This window comes from Martes martes, assembly GCF_963455335.1.
Source record: "Martes martes genome assembly, chromosome: 11".
Taxonomy (NCBI): Eukaryota; Metazoa; Chordata; class Mammalia; order Carnivora; family Mustelidae; genus Martes; species Martes martes.
In genome coordinates this window covers 97098984-97118866 of record NC_137899.1, presented here as the reverse complement: position 1 = coordinate 97118866, position 19883 = coordinate 97098984, and the positions used below count along the sequence as shown (strand labels likewise).

The 19883-nt window shown below is 40.5% G+C and overlaps 1 long non-coding RNA gene across 2 annotated transcripts in view; it reads right to left on the bottom strand.

Annotated features, from left to right (window-relative positions):
- Positions 1–933: 933 nt before the first annotated feature.
- Positions 934–19883, bottom strand: part of LOC308352240 — a 200727-nt gene continuing 181777 nt past the window's right edge. The window contains exons 3-8 of one of the 2 annotated variants that reach the window (XR_013967644.1): positions 15343–15447; positions 12225–12643; positions 10864–11030; positions 6314–6515; positions 2079–2374; positions 934–1395 (exon numbers count right to left, since the gene is read on the bottom strand). This is a non-coding gene — a long non-coding RNA (uncharacterized lncRNA). The remainder of the gene's footprint in view (positions 1396–2078; positions 2375–6313; positions 6516–10863; positions 11031–12224; positions 12644–15342; positions 15448–19883) is intronic. The other variant, XR_013967643.1, reaches the window with a different exon arrangement.

The following is a 19883-nucleotide window of genomic DNA, read 5'->3' as shown; positions in this document are numbered from 1 at the left end:
ACGACTGAGCCATCCAGACGCCCTAACTCAGTGGTTATGAAGGTAACCAATAGCCAATAGCCAATAGCCAACTCCTTCTCTCTTAGCTCTGCCCGGTGTGTAAGCAATGTAAGATGGTTTTCTTCTTAAAAGAATGTAATCATATACTCCATTCTAATGCAACTTGACGCTTTTAATTAAAAATATTTAGGACCCGTAGTAGATTTACCTCGTCTTTAAAAATAATCGCGTATTATCGTCTATAAAAATATATTATATCAATTGCTCACTTGTTCATAAATTGTCTCAGATTTATTTCTCAACAAACTGCCCTGCCGCACTCCCTGGACGGGTGCTGGGGTCCCCATTCCGGATCTAGGGCCGCATCTTCCTGCAGAAATGGATACAAAGCGAGGCTTCTGTGGTCCGGGGACTGAGGGCCAGGCTCCGCCCCAGCGCCACAGCCACCAATCAGCTCCTGGGACGCCCCCTCTCCCCGGCCCCGCTCGCCCCCGTCTGCCTGAGACTTTCCACGTCCCCAGCCTCATCCGCCGCCCACTCCCTTCTCACCTGAGAAGCTCCTTCCCTTAGGGAACGGCCGCTGCCCTTCCGAGCCCGTCCTCTCCGCCCGGAACCCGCGCTGCAGAGAAAGCCGGGCAAACGGTAAGTGGGAGTCAGCGATGGATTCTGGACCCAAAGAGGCCTGGGATCGACACAGGCCACCGCCCGGAGCGCTGCGACCCGGGGGTGGGGTGGGATGGGGGAGAACCGGAGACAGAGGGAATGCCCGAGGAGACCGTGTGTGCTGTGGGGTAGAGAAGAATGGGGACAGGTACGGGGCCTCCGTTTGTCCCCAAGGGGAGGGTGGCAGACGTGTTTAACAGAATTTCTTGCTGTTTACCTCTCGGATTCTTCTCCGCTGTCTCCCTGCAACTCGGTCTCTATTTTCTTCTTGCCGCAGTGTTTGTCACCCTTGCTTGTCAGGAGGCGATGACCTTCCCCCTCCCCATTTTCTTGTGCTTTTTTTTGTGCGTGTGTTCTGCAAGGAGCTATTGAGATTTGAGCTAAAAGGAACCCTGGAGGTAATGTTACCCATCTCCTGGGGCCTTGTTTTTAAATTATCTGGGTGTTGCTGGTCTCTGCGGACCACTCCCACCGCCCCCCAACCCCCAACTTTGACCCTCGAAAGGTCAAAGTCCTGACATGCTCCAGGGCTCTAGGTGCCCAAAGGCTGTGAGTGTGTCTGCGCTGGGTGAGGGAGGTGCGGGGTGTGGGAGGGGTGGTGGTGGTGGTGAGAGTAGGTGCAGTGAAGCCTGCAAAACGTTTAGTCTGGAATGTGTTTGGCCTGAAGCTGTAAGTACTGGATTATACAGTTCCCAGGTAAACCGCAGGAGCTGGCCAATGAGTTGGGTAAACCTGCAATGAAAGGAGAAGGCTTTAAGTATAGGAGAAAAAGACTTATGAATCAGATAATAATGAAACTTCTTGAAAGAAGTGCAAGTTCAATTAGACATAAAGGACCGAATGACCTGTCTAGCAAACCATCCATCCATCCATCCATCCTCCATCCATCCACCCATCTTTTCATACTCCAAATTATTTATTTGTCCACCGACTTCATTTCAATATCTTGTTTACTTTTTTGCTTTGGTTTGATTTTTTTTTAATTTATTAGAAAGGAGTATATAAAACATCTAAGAACAGTCTAAAGAATAATGAACAGAATGCCTGACAATCTCCTAGATTGAAAAAATGACATTGCAGTACCACAGTAGCTCCTTAAGCCCTTCTCCCTTCCATGAGACGTGACAGTTGATTTTTGGATTAATCATTTCCTTGCTTTTCTTTATAGTTCTGTGACTTATGTGTGTATTCCAAAAACATATACGTGTTTGCTTTCCCTATTTTTTAAATTTTCATATTAATGACATTATACTGTAGTTACTCAAGTTTTTGAGATTCACCCTTGATGATTCCTTCATTTTCACTGTTTATGGTAGGAGTATACTATAACTTATCCATTCTACATTTAGGTTGTTGCTAGTTTGGGAAATGTATTAGTTATCTATTGCTGTGTGACAAATTACCCCAACACCTACCAGCTTAAAACAAAAAGCCATTATCTTGCAGTTTCTGTGGGTCAGAAATCCAGGAGGAGCTTGGTGGGGAGCGTCTGATGCAGTATCTCTCACTGTCTGTAAGCAGCATTGGCTGGGACTACAGTCTTCTCAAGGCTGAGGGTAGAGGGAACCCCTTCCAAGCTCCCTCAAGTAACTGTTGGCAAGCCTCTTGGCCTCACTGGCTTTGGTTGGACACATCATTTCTTTGCCAAATGGGCTTCTGTTTAGAAACTAGTCAAAACATGGCAGCTTGTTTCCCCCAGGATAAAGGCTCCCTGAGAGAATAAGAGAAAAAGATGAAGGCCAGATTCTTGTTGTAACCTAATCTCAAAAGTGACATGTGATCTTCTGTTTATTAGAAGTGAATCACTAGTTGTAGACAACACTCAAGAGAAAGGGCTTACACAAATCATGAATATCTGAAGGCAGGGATTATTGGGGGCCATTGTAAAGGCTGCCTACCACAGGGGATATTAACAAATAATGTTCTCTAACATTCCTACACGTGGCTTCTGGTTCACATGCACAGGCTCACTCTGGTTCCCTCAACTGCACACTCAGGCATAGAATTACCAAGTTATAAGATTTGTGTACATGCAAATTTATTAGGTTATTTCCAATCTGTTTCCAAAGTATTGAGCTGGTGTTTACTCCCTCTAGCAAGACATGAGAGTTTCTATTACTCCACATACTTGTTATAACTTGGTATTATCAAATTTCATTTTTAGCCTGTCTGGTGCACATGAAATAGTGTTCTACTGTGATTTTAATTAGCATTTCTCTGATAACTAATGAAGTGTCCATCTTTTCAGACATTGGTGAAATATTGTGCTTTCTCTCTGAAATCCTGATTCCTGTCTTTTACTCATTTTCATATTGGGTTGTTTGCTTTTTTTCTTATTACCTCATTGGAATGCTTTCCTTACATAATGTGGATGATAACCAATTCTTTGTCAGCTATATATGCTGCAAATATCTTCTTCCAATTTGGTGCTTAGTTTTTCTTTCTCTTTATGTCCATCTCTTTCAATGAACTAAGTTTTGAATTTTAATTTCAAGTTACCAATATTTTCTTTTATAAAAAGAAAGTTATTTTCTCAAGACAATAAATTAATTTTAGTATATTTACCTCTTAAAGCATTTATAGTTTTGCATTTGGCAATTTGTCTTAATCTACCTGGAAACTGATTGTTATATTGTTTATTCAATATGAATAATCAATTGTCCCAGCACCAGTGATCTGCAAAAATTCAGTTTTTCATATACATGAATTTGTTTTAAGTTTCCTAGTCCTGTAGTTATCTATTTCCTTGATGATTCTAGGTTTATAAGAAGTCTTAAAATATGGTAGTAAAATTCTTCCCATTTTTTAATTCTTCTTCAAGAGTTTTTAGCAATTCTTGGATCTTTGATCTTCCATATAAATATATTTTTTAAAGATTTTATTTATTTGTTTTAGAGAGAGAGAGCACGTGCAAGCAGGGGGAGGGGCAGAGGGAGAGAGAGAGACAGAGAGAGAGAATCTCAAGCAGACTCTGCACTGAGCATGGAGCCTGATGTGGGGTTCAGCCATATGGCCCTGTAATCATGACCCAAACAACCAACCAAGAGTTAGACACTCAACCAACTGAGCCAACCAGATGCCTCCTTATAAATATTTAAATAAACTTATCAAGTTCTCCAAAACAAGGAACAAACGTGTAAACAAACCCGTTGGAATTTTGGTTGATATCGCATTAATTTTATATGTCAATTTGGGGAGACAAGTCCTCTTTAAGATGTTGCATTTTACCATCTATGAACTTGGTACATAATGCTACTTATTTAGTTCAACTTCCATTTTTTTAATGTTTTTTGTAATATTTTTTATTGTTTTCCTTGTTCTATGTTTATTAAATTTATTTCTAAATACATTATATTTTTACTGTGATTATAAATGTTTTCTTTTATAAAATTATATTTTGTAGCTTATTGTTCCTGGTGTATAGAAAATCAGTTGCCTTTTATATATTGACTCTATATCAAATGTGACAAACTCCATTAGTAATTCTAAATTTACCTGTATAGTCTTTCAGATTTGTTACACAGGCAGTCATATCACCTAAAAATTGGCAGTATTGTTTCTTTCTTTCCAATCCTTATACCTTTAATTTCTTTTTCTTGTCTTAACTGCATTGGCTAGGACTTTCAGCATAAAGTTGAATAAAGGTTTTATCCTTTTTTTTATCCTTAAGATAAAAAGAAAAATTTCATTATGTAAACTTTGGCATTTGCAATGGTTAGTTTATAAATGCCTTGTTCAATAATAAGAAAGTTTGATTCTTTTTCTGGGAAGCAGTTTTTTTAAATGAGTAGATGTTTTATTATAGACTGCTTCTTCTATAGCTATCGATTTTCTCATATGTTTTTTCCATTTAAATATGTTAATATGATGAAGATAGTCTTCAGTCTTTAATATTTAATCAACTTTGCACCCCTGGAATAAACTGTTTTTGGTAAATATGCAATAATTTTATATAATGATATAGAGATAAGCATTAGATATTTGCATTTATATATGTGAATTGAGATTGGCATGTAATTATCCTCTTTGGTTCTAACTTTATTATTTGTTGATGTCACCTCATAAAATAAGATGGGTAATATTCTCACTATTGCTATTCTGTGGAAGAATTTGGGCTAGGTTGGAATTATCTGGTCCTTGAGTATCTCCTCAAATCACCAGCAAAACCCCAGAGTGTGGAGTTTACTTTATCAAAAGGTATTAAACTTATTGGTTCAATTACTTTAAGGATTATAGGACTATCTAGGTTTTCTTATGAGTCAACGTTCATGAATTTATTTTCTAAGATATTTAACTGTTATATATCTATAATTTCAAGCTTAATAGAATAAAATTGTTCATAATATTCTCTCATTATGTTTAGTTTATCATTATTATGACCTGTACACTTTCTCATTTTGTTTTGACTAATTTTGCCAGAATTTAGACCACTTTATTAGCTCTTTCATTTACTTATATACACATACATAAAACTTAGTTTTTTCCATTAATTGTTACTTATTTTATTAGTTCTTCTTCTTTGAATTTTTGTTATTTATTTTCTAAGCTTTTAAGGTATATGCTTAGCTCATATGCTTAACTCATTAAGCTCTTAAATTTGTGTCACTGCTTTTTGGCTGTATCTCACAAGTTCTGATATGAATATTTTGCAATCATGTAGCTGTAAGTATCTATAATTTTCATGATGGTTTCTTATTTAAGCCATGCATTTTTTTTTTTTTTAATTTTTTATTTTAATAAACATATAATGTATTTTTATCCCCAGGGGTACAGGTCTGTGAATCATCTGGTTTACACATTAAACCATGCATTTTTTTTTACAAAAATGTATTTTAATTTCTAGTTACTCACATGAAGATTCTTTTATTATCTTGCAGTAAATGTTGCCTATTTCATTATGTAGTCAGAGAATGTGTGATATCAGTTCCTTTGGACTTTTGAAGCTAGTTTTATGACCCAGCACATGGTCCGTTACATTTGTGCACTTGAAGATAATGTGTAGTGTCTAATTAATTAACAAGTGTGTCAATTATACAATCCAGATCTGCCATATCCTTACCAATTTTTTATCTGTTTGAATTGTCAATTACCAAAAAAAAAAAAAAAAGTATGTTACAATCTCTCACTGTGATGGTAGATTTTGAAATTTCTCATTGTGGATGTGTATAGTTTCACTTTATGTATTTTGAGGCTATGTTATTAGTGAATTGGAGTAAACTGAAAAATTTAACATTATGTAAGGATTCATTATTATGGCTACCTATTAATGCTTTTAGTCTTAAACTCTTAATTTGCTCAGCTATAAAGTCAAGGTTTCTTTGACTAGTGTTGACCCTGATTGGTGTTTACTTTTAAGAAAGATTTATCTTTTGGGGCACCTGGGTGGCTCAGTGGGTTAAAGTCTCTGCCTTCAGCTCAGGTCATGATCCCAGGGTTCTGGGATTGAGCCCCACATCAGGCTCTCTGCTCAGCGGGGAGCCTGCTTCCCCCTCTCTCTCTGCCTGCCTCCCTGCCTACTTGTGATCTCTGTCTGTAAATTAAATAAATAAATAAAATCTTAAAAAAAAAAAAAAAGAAAGATTTATCTTTCATCCTTTGACTTTAAATCTTTCTAAATCTGTTTTAAGACATATATAGGTCACAAACTTACCTTTTCATTGCTGGTTTTGAAATTATTGCTTGAGGAGTGCCTGGGTGGTTCGGTTGGTTGGGCATCTGACTCTTGATTTTGGCTCAGGTCATTTTCTCAGAGTCATGAGACTGAGCTCAGCATCAGGCTCCACACTCAGCAGAGATTCTGTTTGAGAGTCTCTCCCCTTCCCTTGACCCCTCCTCTTCCCAAACAAATAAATCTTAAAAAATAAGTACATAAAATAAAAAAATAAAATCAGTGTTTGACAATTTATAACTTACCATTGAATAATTTATTCCAATATTTATTGTGATTAGTAGTGCAAACAGATTTATTTCTGTCTCTCTCTCTCTTTTTTTTTTTTTTTTGCTAATTATTTTTGTGTGTGCTTTATCTGTCTCTTTCATTCCCTTCCCCTCTTTTATTCCTTTGTTTCCCCATTTCACTACTACTCTTATTTGGAAATTATATGTTGTAATGTTTTAGGCTGAATGTTTTAGGAATACTCTAGTTGTATAACACATTTAATTCATATTTTTGGGGTATAATTGAGAAAATTTTCATATATATAAGATGCACAACGTGATGTTTAGATATATGTATACATTGTGAAATGATTACCACATCAAGCTAATTAATATATTGATCACCTCACATAGTTTACCTTTTGTTTGTGTGTGTGTATGTGTGTGTGTGTGTGAAAAATTGAGATGTATTATCTTAGCAAATTTCAAGTATATAATACAATATTATTAACTATAGTCCCTGTAGTATACATTAGATCTCCAGAACTTATTTATGTTATATACCTGAATTTTGCAGCCTTTGGTCTATACTTCTGCTCATTTCTCCCACCTCCCAGCACCACGCTACTTTCTGCTTCTGAGTTTGACTATTTTAGATTCTACATATAAAGGAGGTCACACATATTTGTCTTTGAATTATTTTGAAACTTAGTATAATGCCCTCAAAGTTCATCCATGTTGTCACAAATGGCCAGGTTTTCTTCTTTTTTTATGGCTAAATAAATTCCATTGTATATACATACAACAATTTATTTATCCATTCATTCATTGGATAACGACTTAAGTCATTTTCATTTTTCATATCTTGACTACTGCAAATAATGCTGCAATGAACATGGGAGTGCAAACATCACTTCCAGATATTGATTTAATTTTCTTTGAATATATATCCAGAAGTTGGGTTCCTGGATAATATGGTAGTTCTGTTTCCAGTTTGGGGAGGAACCTCTATGCAGAATTCCATAATGACTTTACCAATGTACATTCACATCAACAGTACACAAGTGTTTCCTTTTTCCCTTACCCTCACCAATATTTGTTATCTTTTTGATAGTAGTCCTTCCAACAAGTGTGAGATAATATGTCATGGTTTAGATTTGTATATCCTGATAATTAGTGGATTTGAGTACTTTTTTGTATACCTATTGGCCATTTGTATGTCTTCTTTTGAGAAATGTCCATTTAGGTCCTTTGCTCATTTTTAAATTGAATTATTTATTTTCTTGCTAGTGAGTTGTTTGAATTCCTTATTTATTTTTTGTATTAGCCCTTACTGGGGATATATAGTTTACAAACATTTTCTCCCATTCCATAGGTTGTCTCTTCCTTCTGTTGATTGTTTCTTTTGCTGTGCAGATGCTTTTTAGTTTGAAGTAGTCCCACTTGTGTACTTTTGCTCATTACCTGTGTTTTTGGGGTAATATCCAAAAATTTGTTGCCCAGACCAATATCAAGAAGTTTATTCCCTATGTTTTATTCTAGTAGCTTTCCAACTTCAGGTCTTAACATTTAAGTCTTTAAGACATTTAGAGTTGATTTTCATATATGGTATGAGACAAGAGTCCAGCTGCATGTGGATGCAACTGCATGTGGATTTGGATGTGATGTGGATTTTCTGCATGTGGATATCCAGTTATTCCAACACCATTTATTGAAGAGTCTATCCTTTTGTGTGTTCTTTGTACCTTTGTTGACAGTGAGTTGAATGTAAATGTGTGGGCTTATTTCTGGACTCTTCTTTTTTTTCCCATTGGCCTATATGTTTATTTTTATGCAAGTACCATAATATTTTAATTCCTATAGCTTTGTAATATAATTAGAAGTCAGGCATTTGTAATGCCTCAAGTTTTATTCTTCTAGCTGAAGCATGCCTTGGCAATTTGAGTTCTTTTCTGGTTCATATGATGTTTAGGATTTCTTTTTTCTAGTGTTGTAAAAAATGCCTTTGGAATTTTGATAGAGATTGTATTAAATCTGTAGATAATTTTGGTTAGTATGAACATTTTAACATTACTAATTCTTCCAATCTATGAACATGGAATATCTTTTCATTTATTTGTGTCTTCACTTTCTTTCTTCAATGTTTTGTAGATGTCAGTTTATAGATCTTTTACCTCCTTGGTTAAATTGGTTCCTAAGTATTTTATTGTTTTTAATGATATTGCAAATGGGATTGTTTTCTTATGGTTTTCTATACATGAGTTTTATGAATTTTAATTCTATAGTGAAATTCTCCAGCCTTGCTTCTATAATTTTTCAACATATTGACTCAATTAAAGTCAATCCCTAAGAATGCAAATGTCCAAATCACCCATGAGTCTATTTCTATTATTTGTTGTTTCTTCTGAGTTCTTGGGAATGTAATCGGATTTTCAGCCTCTCCCTAAATTTTTGATTGGATAAAGGACATCATGAATGAAAAATTATAAAGTTATACTTGGTGTTATTGTTACTCAAAGAGGATTTTTTGGGGGATGAGAAATGATAAAGCAGCAGAAGATTACTTTTATGCTATCAAACATTAGTTTTAAGCTTTCTTAAAACTGATGCATTTTAAGTTTTTACTTTACTCAAGACCATAATCTTTACTCCAAAGGTGTCACTCTTTTGATATGCCATGACTCCTCTCATGTCTCAACTGAACGCAGAGTGTGTTGACAAGAGTATATTGTTTTTGTGGGACTTGACCTCCACTGCTTTATTCCCAGAACAGTATAGCTACTGAAATAACTGTCACCTGTTTAACATTTAACCACCATTTTCAACAAGTTTTGGTGGATTTTTGGAGGTAGCAGTCCCTCTCTGTGTGTGCATAGCTTAAGAGTCAGCCAGTGACAAATTAAGGGGAATTTGTACATAGATTTTTTTATATTCAGTTCTCAGAGATACCTTCTCGTCTGAAATTTTGCCCTATGAGTTCAGTTGGTTTGAGAATCTTGAATCAGTAAGACTGACACTTTCTGCTTGGCCTCACTTTTTCTGCATTGTGAACTAGAAAATGCCCTAAATGGAAAATCCCCAGCAGATGTGGAGCTCATGTCCTGTGTGTTTCTTCCCTTGGGATTATAGCTTCTCAAGTTCTCCTTGTGTTGTTTGCTCTTCAGAATCTTCCATTGTCTCCTATATTTTGTCCAACTTTTACTGCTGTGAGTTTTCAGTGGAAGGGTTGTTCCAAATAAGGTATTCTCTCAATGCCAGATTTAAAAATCTGTTATCATTTTGTCTTGCATTTCAGGTAATTTATCTAAGATTATTGTATTTATTCTTGAGATACATCCTTTAGAATTTCCTTAAAAATCTTTTGAAAGCGGGGGGGGGGGGGAGGGGGGACGGGAGAGGGTGGTGGGGAAATGGACATTGGGGAGGGTATGGGCTATGATGAGTGCTGTGAAATGTGTAAACCTGACGATTCACAGACCTGTACCCCTGGGGATAAAAATACATTATATGTTTATTAAAATAAAAAAATTAAAAAAAATCTTTTGAAAATAAATTCTCAAATTTATCTGAAAATAATCTTATCTTTGTTTTTAAGACACTTGTAATGGAAGATAGCATTAGGGGTATAGGGGTATAGGATACCCAGCACTAGGGGTAAGAAAGAAGGGAGGGTAGTATCCAGTTTTAGACTATTATGGATGCCACTGCCTTGAACATCCTAGTATGTGTCTTTTGGTGATGCATATATATACATTTCTCTTTGGTATAAACCTAGGAGTGGTATTACTGAATAGTCCTTTTTACCCCCAAATTATATTTGTAACATCTTAAAAATACAAAAAGTCTAAAGAAAAAAATTAGTAGCCAACCCTCTCCACTTCCAGAGGTAACCAAATATGTCCATATTTTTCCTGCTTAGATAAACATAAAAACTCAATAGAAGCATTACAAATTTTTAGCTGAAAATATATATGGAGAGCATTCCTCAAGGTATGACTTGAGCTTATCCTTTTTAAGAACTGCATAATATTTTTTAGTATGGATTTTTAATAAATTGTTCATGCCGATTTAGCTGAGTATTTACGGAATGTAATATTTCAAACGTTATTTCATTACATTCAGGATTTCATGGCAGTCTCATGGTAGAAACTGGAAAGAAAAACAGAAACTCTAGAAGGATATAGGATTTAAAATGGTGCTAGTGATGTGAAGTCTGAAACAGAGAGAGGCTAGAACTAGCTGAAATTTTAGCAGATACAGGAAGAAAACAAAGTGCTTATTGAAGATTAAATAAGAGAAGATGAAGAAGAGGAGAAAACTTACAACATAGGAAAGCTGTGATTTGATTTGTTCTCACTGTTAAGCTGCTCTTTGTCTTGTTGAGGAGTGTGCTAAGCGTTCCTCACCCCACATTCATGTATCTTGTCCATCCATCCACCAAACAGACATTACCAAACACCTGTTCGTGGCCACATGATGAAGTGGAGAATCTGAAGAAGAATAAAATCAAGTTCTTGACTTACGTTTACTCTAGTTTGGAGACTTTTAATGAAACCCTGAAGTGATACAGGATATAGGAATCTATCCCCTTTACCACTGAATCCACATTCCTGTGGAAGGTCCAGCCTGGACACTGTTTTGTGGTGGGGGACCATTTTCAACGGTCACTTCTTGAGAATGGTTTGGTCAGGGACACCTTCTTCTTAGGCACCCAGAGAATAAGGGCCAGTGCAGTGATGGATGAAGGGTGAGGAAACAGCAGAATGTACAGAGGCCACACAAATCTTTCAGGCCTTTGGGACCAGCCATAAAAGGGGCAAGTGGTTTTTCTCCCAGCTTCTAAAGTTGAGCTCCCCAAGCTGGATGAGAAGACATGGATTCAAGGCGGGACCATATAGTCAGGTTATGGCTCAAAAGTCAGGTGTTATATCTTGATCTTACTTGACTAAAATGAGACAGGACTAGGGACAAAGTTCAAGAATTCCCCACACAGAGAGAAATCATATTTATGGATGTGTCACTACCAGCTATTTGTGCAAGGATATTTCATCTATTTTAGTTCATTAAATTTATCAATTTTTGTCACAAAATAATATATATTCCTACTGAAATGTTAGAGGTGTATGAAGAAAACATACTTAAAACTAATCTACTCTTAACTCTCTGAAGTAACTAATTCTAACAGTTTGATATATGTTTTCTATATAACTTCTGTGTTTATATAAGCATATGTAATAAATTTTTCCCTACAAAAACGCAAGCTATTTTTAATACCTTGTTAAATGTTCATTAAAATTATAAACATAGATACAGCCTAACTCCTGGCACATATATGTATATTTAACTCATCCTTGTAAATAGTTATGTATCGTTTTATATACAAATCTATATTTATCAACCCCTCCCTTGTTGGTAAATAGTTTACGGATTTATTTTTTAACAAATCGCCCCGTAGCACTCCCACACTCCCGGAGCCCCGCGGGGACTCCATCCAGGATTTGGGGCTGCATTCTCTGGCAGAAACAGACACAAAGCGGGGCCTCTGAGGTGTGGGGGCGGCCGGCCAGGCTCCGCCCCCCGCCGTAGCCGCCAATCAGCTCCCGGGTTGTGCCCCTCCCCCCAGACCCTCAGCACTGCAGCCCATCTACCCCTGTACGCCTCCCGCCGCCACCTCCACCAATTACCGAATCCGCAGGCTGACTGCCCTGTCTCCTTGTCACGTCTCTGCAGAGCAGTCCCTTCCCCCTTCAGAGTAGCCCGGTGTGAAAATTGCTGGATAACGGGTGAGTATCGTCCAAAGACGGTTCTGGAACCGGAGCAGGCCCCGGCGTGCGGAGCAACTCCGCGCAACCGGAGTGGGCGAAGGAGCGACCCGGCCGAGGTCCAGAGGAGCGCGGGGGAGGGGCGCCTGTTGGGCTGCGAAGGTAGTCAGGGTCTGGGCCTGACACCGCTCGGGCCTAAGGAGGCAGATGTTTTCCAAAGATTCCCTGTGGTCTCTCCATCTCTGTGTCTGGTTCTTCTGGCTCATATTTCTTGCGTGCTTCATTTTTCTCCAGGAATTTCAGCCCTTTTACAACACTTTTCATGATGAAATATTTCGAACCTGCAGATACGTAAAGAAAATAATATAACAGAATTATCAGATGCGGACATTATATTACCGTTGCTTCAGCACACTTGCTCTCCTGCCCCCCACCCCGTGGGTGTGTATGTGCGTCTCTCCCCCCACCACCGGTGTGTGTGTGTGTGTGTGTGTCCTCCTTTCTAAGAAACAAAACCTGACAGTTAAAATCCTTTCCCTGTCAAATTTCATGTCCATCCTCAGATGTAAGTTAGGGTCTGTCCTTCTCACGTCTATTTTTGTCTTTTTATTATTTCTTTTTATGTAAACAGTAGGTGCGTTTTTGTTTTTCATTTTTAAATTTTCCAGACAACTCAGTATTTGGGGGGTTTGCCTTGCGGTGCTATTATCTTGTCATTTGAGACTGGAGAGGGACTTAGCAAGTAAGTCTCCAGTCCTCCTTGTTTATTAGCTCAGAACCCTGAGCTCTGTCAGGAGGGAGTTAAAGGACTAAAGGACATGCTCACTGTCACTCAAGTGGTCCTTCACTGGGCAGGATCCTGCAGGTTCTCTTGATTTCTGTTCCTGTTATTCCCCCTATGTTTTATGCCATTGAGCTCACCAACCCACATCCCCTACTGGCTATTAATTATATGATTCAATTTGGGGAAAGATTTAAAGAAGAAAGGAAAGAGGAAAAGGAGGTAGAAGGGGGCTCCAGAAAAGAAATACGACTTGGATTTGGACCAAAACTCTAGTCAGTATATTTAAAAGTATGCATTTTCCTGGACCATGAAGTATTGACAGACACTGGTCCAGTCTTACTGTATGCCAGTCATTGATCTAAGAACTTTACAAGTATTCACTCACCTAATTTAGGCCTTACAATAAATCTGTAATATAGGTACTAATTTTATCATTCCCATTGTACAGGTAAAACTGAGTGTAGAGCAATTAAGTAACTTGCTGAAGCCACTCAGCCTGTAGATTGTAGCATTGACATCTGAACCCAGGACATCTGGTGACAGTCTGAGTTTTTAACTGCTGTCCTAGCTTGCATTTCACATGCTAGATCTAGCACCAGAGGACAATGAAGTCATGGACAAAGTAGAACTCACAGTTCACAGAACGGGGGAGCGGCTGTCAACTGGTGATCAGAGAAGACTTCAAGAAAGAAATAGGAACTGAAATGTACACAGAAGGGTGGACACTAGCTACCTATTGTCTATTTGAAATGTAATATATTCTTAACTTACAAAAGTAACATAGACAACAATGCAGAGCTATATAAAAGTTGCCCTGTGCTCTTTCTCAGGTCAGACAATATTAACAGGTAGAGATGTAGCCCTCCCTTCTCCCATCAGATATGTAAAGGGCGATTTTTTATTATAAAAATGAAAGCACAGCTAACAGTTTTGTATCATTTTTATCCCCCTCCCGCAGTATGTCAAATATACCCCCCACCCACAACCAAATAGAGATCTAAGCTTTTCCTAAGAATTGAATAATATCGCACAGAAGGTGTCCTGTTATTTATTCAGCCTTTCCCTTATTAACGAATAGTCAGAGAAGTTTGTCTGTAATAGAACGGCCGTCCGCTCTGCCAGGATGGGGGCCGTTGCAATGCCAAGCCAGCAGGCCGGCGACACAAAGAAGCGCTGTCCCCTGCCAAGCGCCGCCCCTTGGGCTCGCTCTCGCGCCCGGGAGGAAGTGGGAAGGAGGAACCCCTCCTTAGCCCCCCCCCCCCCAATCCCGGCTGCGCCTCCTCCGGGCTACCAGCTCGCTCGCCCGCGCGCCGTGGGGCTGCCTGCAGGGAAGCCCCTTCCCCACCGCACCGTGCGTCCGCACTGCACCCAGCCCTGCCCCCAGCTGCCGCCGAGACCCGGTGAGTGGCCCTCTGCCGAAGCCCCGCAGACGGGAGAAGGGGCGGCTGGCGGGGAACTCGGCCTGGCTCTGGGGGAGGGCGGTGCCGGAGGCCGACGGGGCGCGAGGGGGCGCGGGCGGACCTGCGGGACCTGCGGGACCTGCGGGACCTGCGGGAGGGGCGCGCCGCGGGCCCGGGGGCGCCCGGATCTGGGACCGGTCCCTCGATGATTGTGTCCTAGCCCCCGTTGCTGACTGTTTGCTGCTCTGGGCTCCGCGTCGCCGCTGCCGCATTGCTGCCCCTCTCCGGATTCTGACATCTGATGTTTGTGTTTGGGTGCTTTGTGCGGTCGAGATTCGCACAGGCCCGACCTCAAGAACAGCATCTCTTACGCAGCTTCGTCGGAGCCGAGGGAGGAGGCAGGGCTTGCTCAGGGTCACACAGGTGGCTGGTGACAGAGCATCACTTCTGTCCTACTGCCCTTTGATCTTTGCAAACACTGGCTCTAGGTCTGACTTCCCTTACCCACTCTCACTAGTCCCCGGAGACACGTGTGTGTGTGTGTGTGTGTGTGTGTGTGTGTAAGTAAACACAAGAGGCGGCAGTGGTCTGTGTACCCCTACCTCACCCAAACGGTGCCAGTGGGTCTGGAGCGTTCCCTGCCAGGCAGAGCTTTTCCGCTCTGCTCCCCTCCTCCCCCTACTACCCTCCCCACCCCAGGCCCCCTCCATTCCTCCTCTGACGTCACGGACAAGCTCTTTGAGGACTGGCTCTGGGCCTGTGTAGGAAAGTCTGGCTGGGGTGAGGGCCTGGAGAGGAACAGAGAGGATCCCACACCAGAACTCAGTATGGACAACCCCTCGAATTTAAGAACGACCTGTGCCCCGCGTTGTCCATTTCTTAGGACACCGTCCTCTGGGAGGCAGGCTGGTCAGCACTCCCGGGCTTGTGCTCCCCATGATGCTGTTCTCCTGGGAGTTCCCTGGTCAGAGAAATGAGCAAATACCAGTGAGAGAGAGGCCCTGGGGGACTCAGGAATTGAGAAGGGAGTGTAGTAAGATACGAATACGGGAATAGAAAAACAGCATTTTAAATCATGTTTACTTTTATGGGAATGGGGAAGGTATTGGAGAGGACCACAAGAAGGTCTTCAAAATTATTGGTAATGGTCTGCTTTTTAATCTGGGTAGTAGGTATATAGGAATCTGTTTAATTTTTTAAAATTAATGTTCTTCCATATGTATTTCCTATTTTTTAAAAGATTTTTAAATTTATTTATTTGACAGACAGAGATCACAAGTAGGCAGAGAGGCAAGCAGAGAGAGAGAGAGGAGGAAGCAGGCTCCCCGCTGAGCAGAGCCCAATGTGGGACTCGATCCCAGGACTCTGGGATCATGACCTGAGCCGAAAGCAGAGGCTTTAACCCACTGAGCCACCCAGGTGCCCCTGTATTTCATATTTTTAAAAATATATTAATTAAACCATTTTTTCAATGAAAAATAAATAAGATTGATCTGGGAATATGTAGAACAGAATACAAAAGAAGGGTGAACCCACCCCAATTCTAGCGTAGTAGAAGTTGATGGACATTGGACAGGGTATTGGATGTATACAGAAAAAGAAACAAGGGGTTCATGGAAGAAAATGGCAAGAAGAAGAGAAGACCTATAGGACTGGATGTCTGTGTGAGTAATCATTTGTCAAGGCCAGGGTAGCTCTTTACTGAAGAAGTGATCCTAGGTCTGCCCTTGACACCATCCATCACTCCCCGTTATCCACCACGGAGCACCTATTCGTTCTCCTGGAGAATCCAAAGAACCATACATACCCCTGATCTCAGATACTTACTCTACTTGGATTTGAAATCAAACTATAAAGCAAGATGTGGTGCAGTACCCAAGACAGGCCTGCTACCCTCCTTCCCTTCCAAATACATCTCTTAAAGGGAAACCCCATTTATGTTGCATGGGGCTCTTTGTGGTGGGAGTAGGGGATGTGTAAAGCTCTCTGCCTGAGTTATAGGTTGTGCCTGAGGTACCTTCTGCTTTAGAGGTGTCTTGAGTTCCAGCAAGCTGAAAGAGGCCAGAGTTGGCACAGAGGAGAGAAAGCAGAAGCCATGGAAGGAGAACCAAGGACGAAGAGAGGGAGAGAAATAAAAGGGATCTCCCCACCCCACCCCTACCTCAGGCTGTGTTCCTCTGCAGTCCCCAAGCTGCAGTAGCAAACAGGGATTCCGGCATAAACAAGAAGCATTCGGTTAAAAAGTCAAGTATTGGAGTCATGGATATAGCTGGTTAAAGTGGGAACAGAACCAGCTGCAAAGTTCAAAGAACCCCACAACTTTTTTAGTGGATAAATGCTCAACTGATGAAAAAATGCATTTCGGTGAGATATGATCAGTTGAGCAATCCATTAATGTATATACTCCATCATTTAAAGTGTGTTTACTTGCTTGTTTGAAATTCTATTACCTGTGGTATTTTTAACTGTAACTGTAATATATACAACAATTCAAAGGATGCAGACTTGGTTAAGGAGATATTGAATACTGTTCACCTCTTCCCTTCCTAATGCAGTTAATGTTGGCATGTTGAAATATTGCCTCCATAGATTTTTCTCTTGTATATAAAATCCTGGTCCTTAACAGGCTTATATATTTCTGGTACTTAAGAATGTGGACTCAGTACAAGATTCTCTGGGTTTGAATCCTGGATCCACTACTCACACTTGTGTGACTTGAGCAAGTAACACATTCTCTGGCCATCACATTTTTTGTTTTGTTTGCTGTCACCCACCTATAAAATAGATAGTGATTGTACAAACTCACAGGTTTGTTGTCAGGAGTAAATACTTCATGAAAGAAAGTTATAATAATACCTGGAACCTAGAAAGCAGTGTATTGTGATTACTCCTACTAAAATTACTAGTACTATTGTTATTATCTTTATCCCTACAAAAATGGGCTTGTGTCCTAAAATTACAATGATGTGAGGTTTCTACTTAAAGTATATCAAGGGTTGTCTACATAGATGCAAAACAGATTTAACTCATTCTTTATAATAGTGATGTGATATTCTATGATACAGGTTATCATCCTTTATCCAAACATTCTCCCTCTCAGATGTTGGCTTGCTACGCATGCACTGTTGGTATCAGGCTGAGGCTACATTGCAGTCCCACTCTTGGAGCAGGACAGGGGAAACTGGCCAAGAGGAGGGGAGCCTGAGTGTTCCTTACCAAACCCTGGCAGGTAGAAGGAGACAACTCCACAGGAAAAGCCCTCTTCATTCTGGTGCCCTACTTTTCAAATCTCCAGGCCAACTGCCCATCCCTTTGGCATTTTTCCACAGACAGCTCCCCCATGAACTAGTTTGAAATACAGTTAGTGAGACAAAAAATGTGAGTTCTCTGCTCTGAGTGTTTCTGGAGTACCAGCCCTGGCAGTGTGACTAGGACTCAGAGAGGAGGGGTCTGATGTCTGGAGTACCAGCCCTGGCAGTGACTAAGGCCCGGAGAGGAGGGGTCTGATGGGCAGCTCTTTAGTGGGTAGGTATGCGTGGCTGGCTGGGGACTATGCCCCAGGGTCTTATGTTGTAACACTAGGCTGTGGGGTGGGGTAGCATGCAGAAGTGGGATAGGTATGGCTTTGGGTTAGAGAGTTGCACCCACAGAAATCATAGATGGTTCTGAAAAACACTCCTTGTCACCTATCTTCATTTCTAGGTTTGCACTTATCTGTCTCCAATTGTAGTTTTGTGTGGCAGTGAGCATCCTTGTACGTAAGTCTTCAATCCTGCGGCTCTTGTTTCTGTATGAAAGGTAATCAGAAGAGGGATTGCTGGTCTGAGGATCTCACCTCTGAAGTGGGGCTGCCCACTGTTGATTACTCTCAGCGTCTTGGTCCTTCCAGCAAATTGTGGTCACATCCTCCTAGCCTTTTGGACATTGGGCATTATTATCTGCCTTTATCTTCTTCACCATCTCTTCCTCCTTCTCCTTCCTCCTTTTTGATAATCTTATAGGCGACATCATGCATTCTATTTTCAATTGTCTGATTAGTGAAATTGAGCATATTTTCATAGACTAATTGGCCATTTAAATTTCCTCTTCTATGAATAACTTCTCTTAGAAGGGTAGGATTTCAACAGGTAGAAAGAGGTGGGAGAGGGAACAGGAAGGAAAGAGCATGAAAAGAGACTCTAAAAGGAAAGCAGGGCATGTCCAGGGAGGCCAAGTGTTCTGGAAGCTGCAGAGAGGCTAGGTAGCCAGAGACATGGCTGGAAAATGTTAGGAGCAGCCAGCCCTGGAGACCTCAAACCCCAAGATGAAGGTGTCCGATTTAACCCTGTGGGGAAAAGCAAAGCTCTGGGAGGGGGTTCTCTTCTGGGAAATAATACTATCAGTGGCTTTAGAAGAATAGAGGCAAGATCAGGCCCTGGTGACTCAGAAACTGGGTCACTTTAGTCGAGGAATGAATTCCTGAGCATCTGAACTAGGTTCCTGGCACTGTGGTTGGAAACCATGTACGATGACATTGACGGGACTGTGACCAGCTGGATATGGACAGGAGGGAGAAGGGCACAACTGTGACTCTGTGCAGTTTGCTGTCCTGGCTATTTGTGGACACCAGGAAGAGCAGGGAAAGGACAAGCTCTTGTGAACCAGCCGCCTGTTCTATCATCTCAAAACTTCTCTGAGGTAAATGTCACCCTCCATAGCAGCTCGGGACATGGAGCTCATGTGAGGTGCCTAAGAGGAGCTAGTTTGGAAGGAAAAGACTAAATTTAAGACTTCTTTAGCTTTAGAGACCACTGCAGTGGTAGAGTGCTCTGTCGGGAGGGATCTTGAGTTTATTCATTACCTCAGAACCAGGGCCTTTTTGTCTGTACCTGAGGAAGGCACAGTGCCTGTGCCCAGGACTTTCTCAAGGACCCATGGAAACACTTGAGAACTAAATGTAATCATAATTAATATTACTGTTAGCATTGGCTCCAAAATGTGAAAACTATAAAATCGGAATTATTAAATGCTTAGTTCAGTATTTATAACATCTGACATTAGGTTTACTTTTTGCTCACTTTGTAAGAATTCTCTTACGCTCAGTTGGTTGAGCGTTCGACTCTTGGTTTCGGCTCTAGGTCATGATCTCATGGGTCATGGGATTGAGCCCCACGTTGGGCTTCATATTCAGCTGGGAATCTACTTGAGGATTCTCTCCCTCTGCCCCTCCCCCTACTCACTCGCTCACTCTGTAAAATAAAATAAATCTTAAAAAAAAAAAAGAAAAGAATTCTCTCTTATGCACATTTGCAAGTTAAATAGCTTACTCTTACCAAATAATTATATGTAAATACACACACACACACACACACACACACACACACAAACACAACACACAAACTCATATATATAATAGGT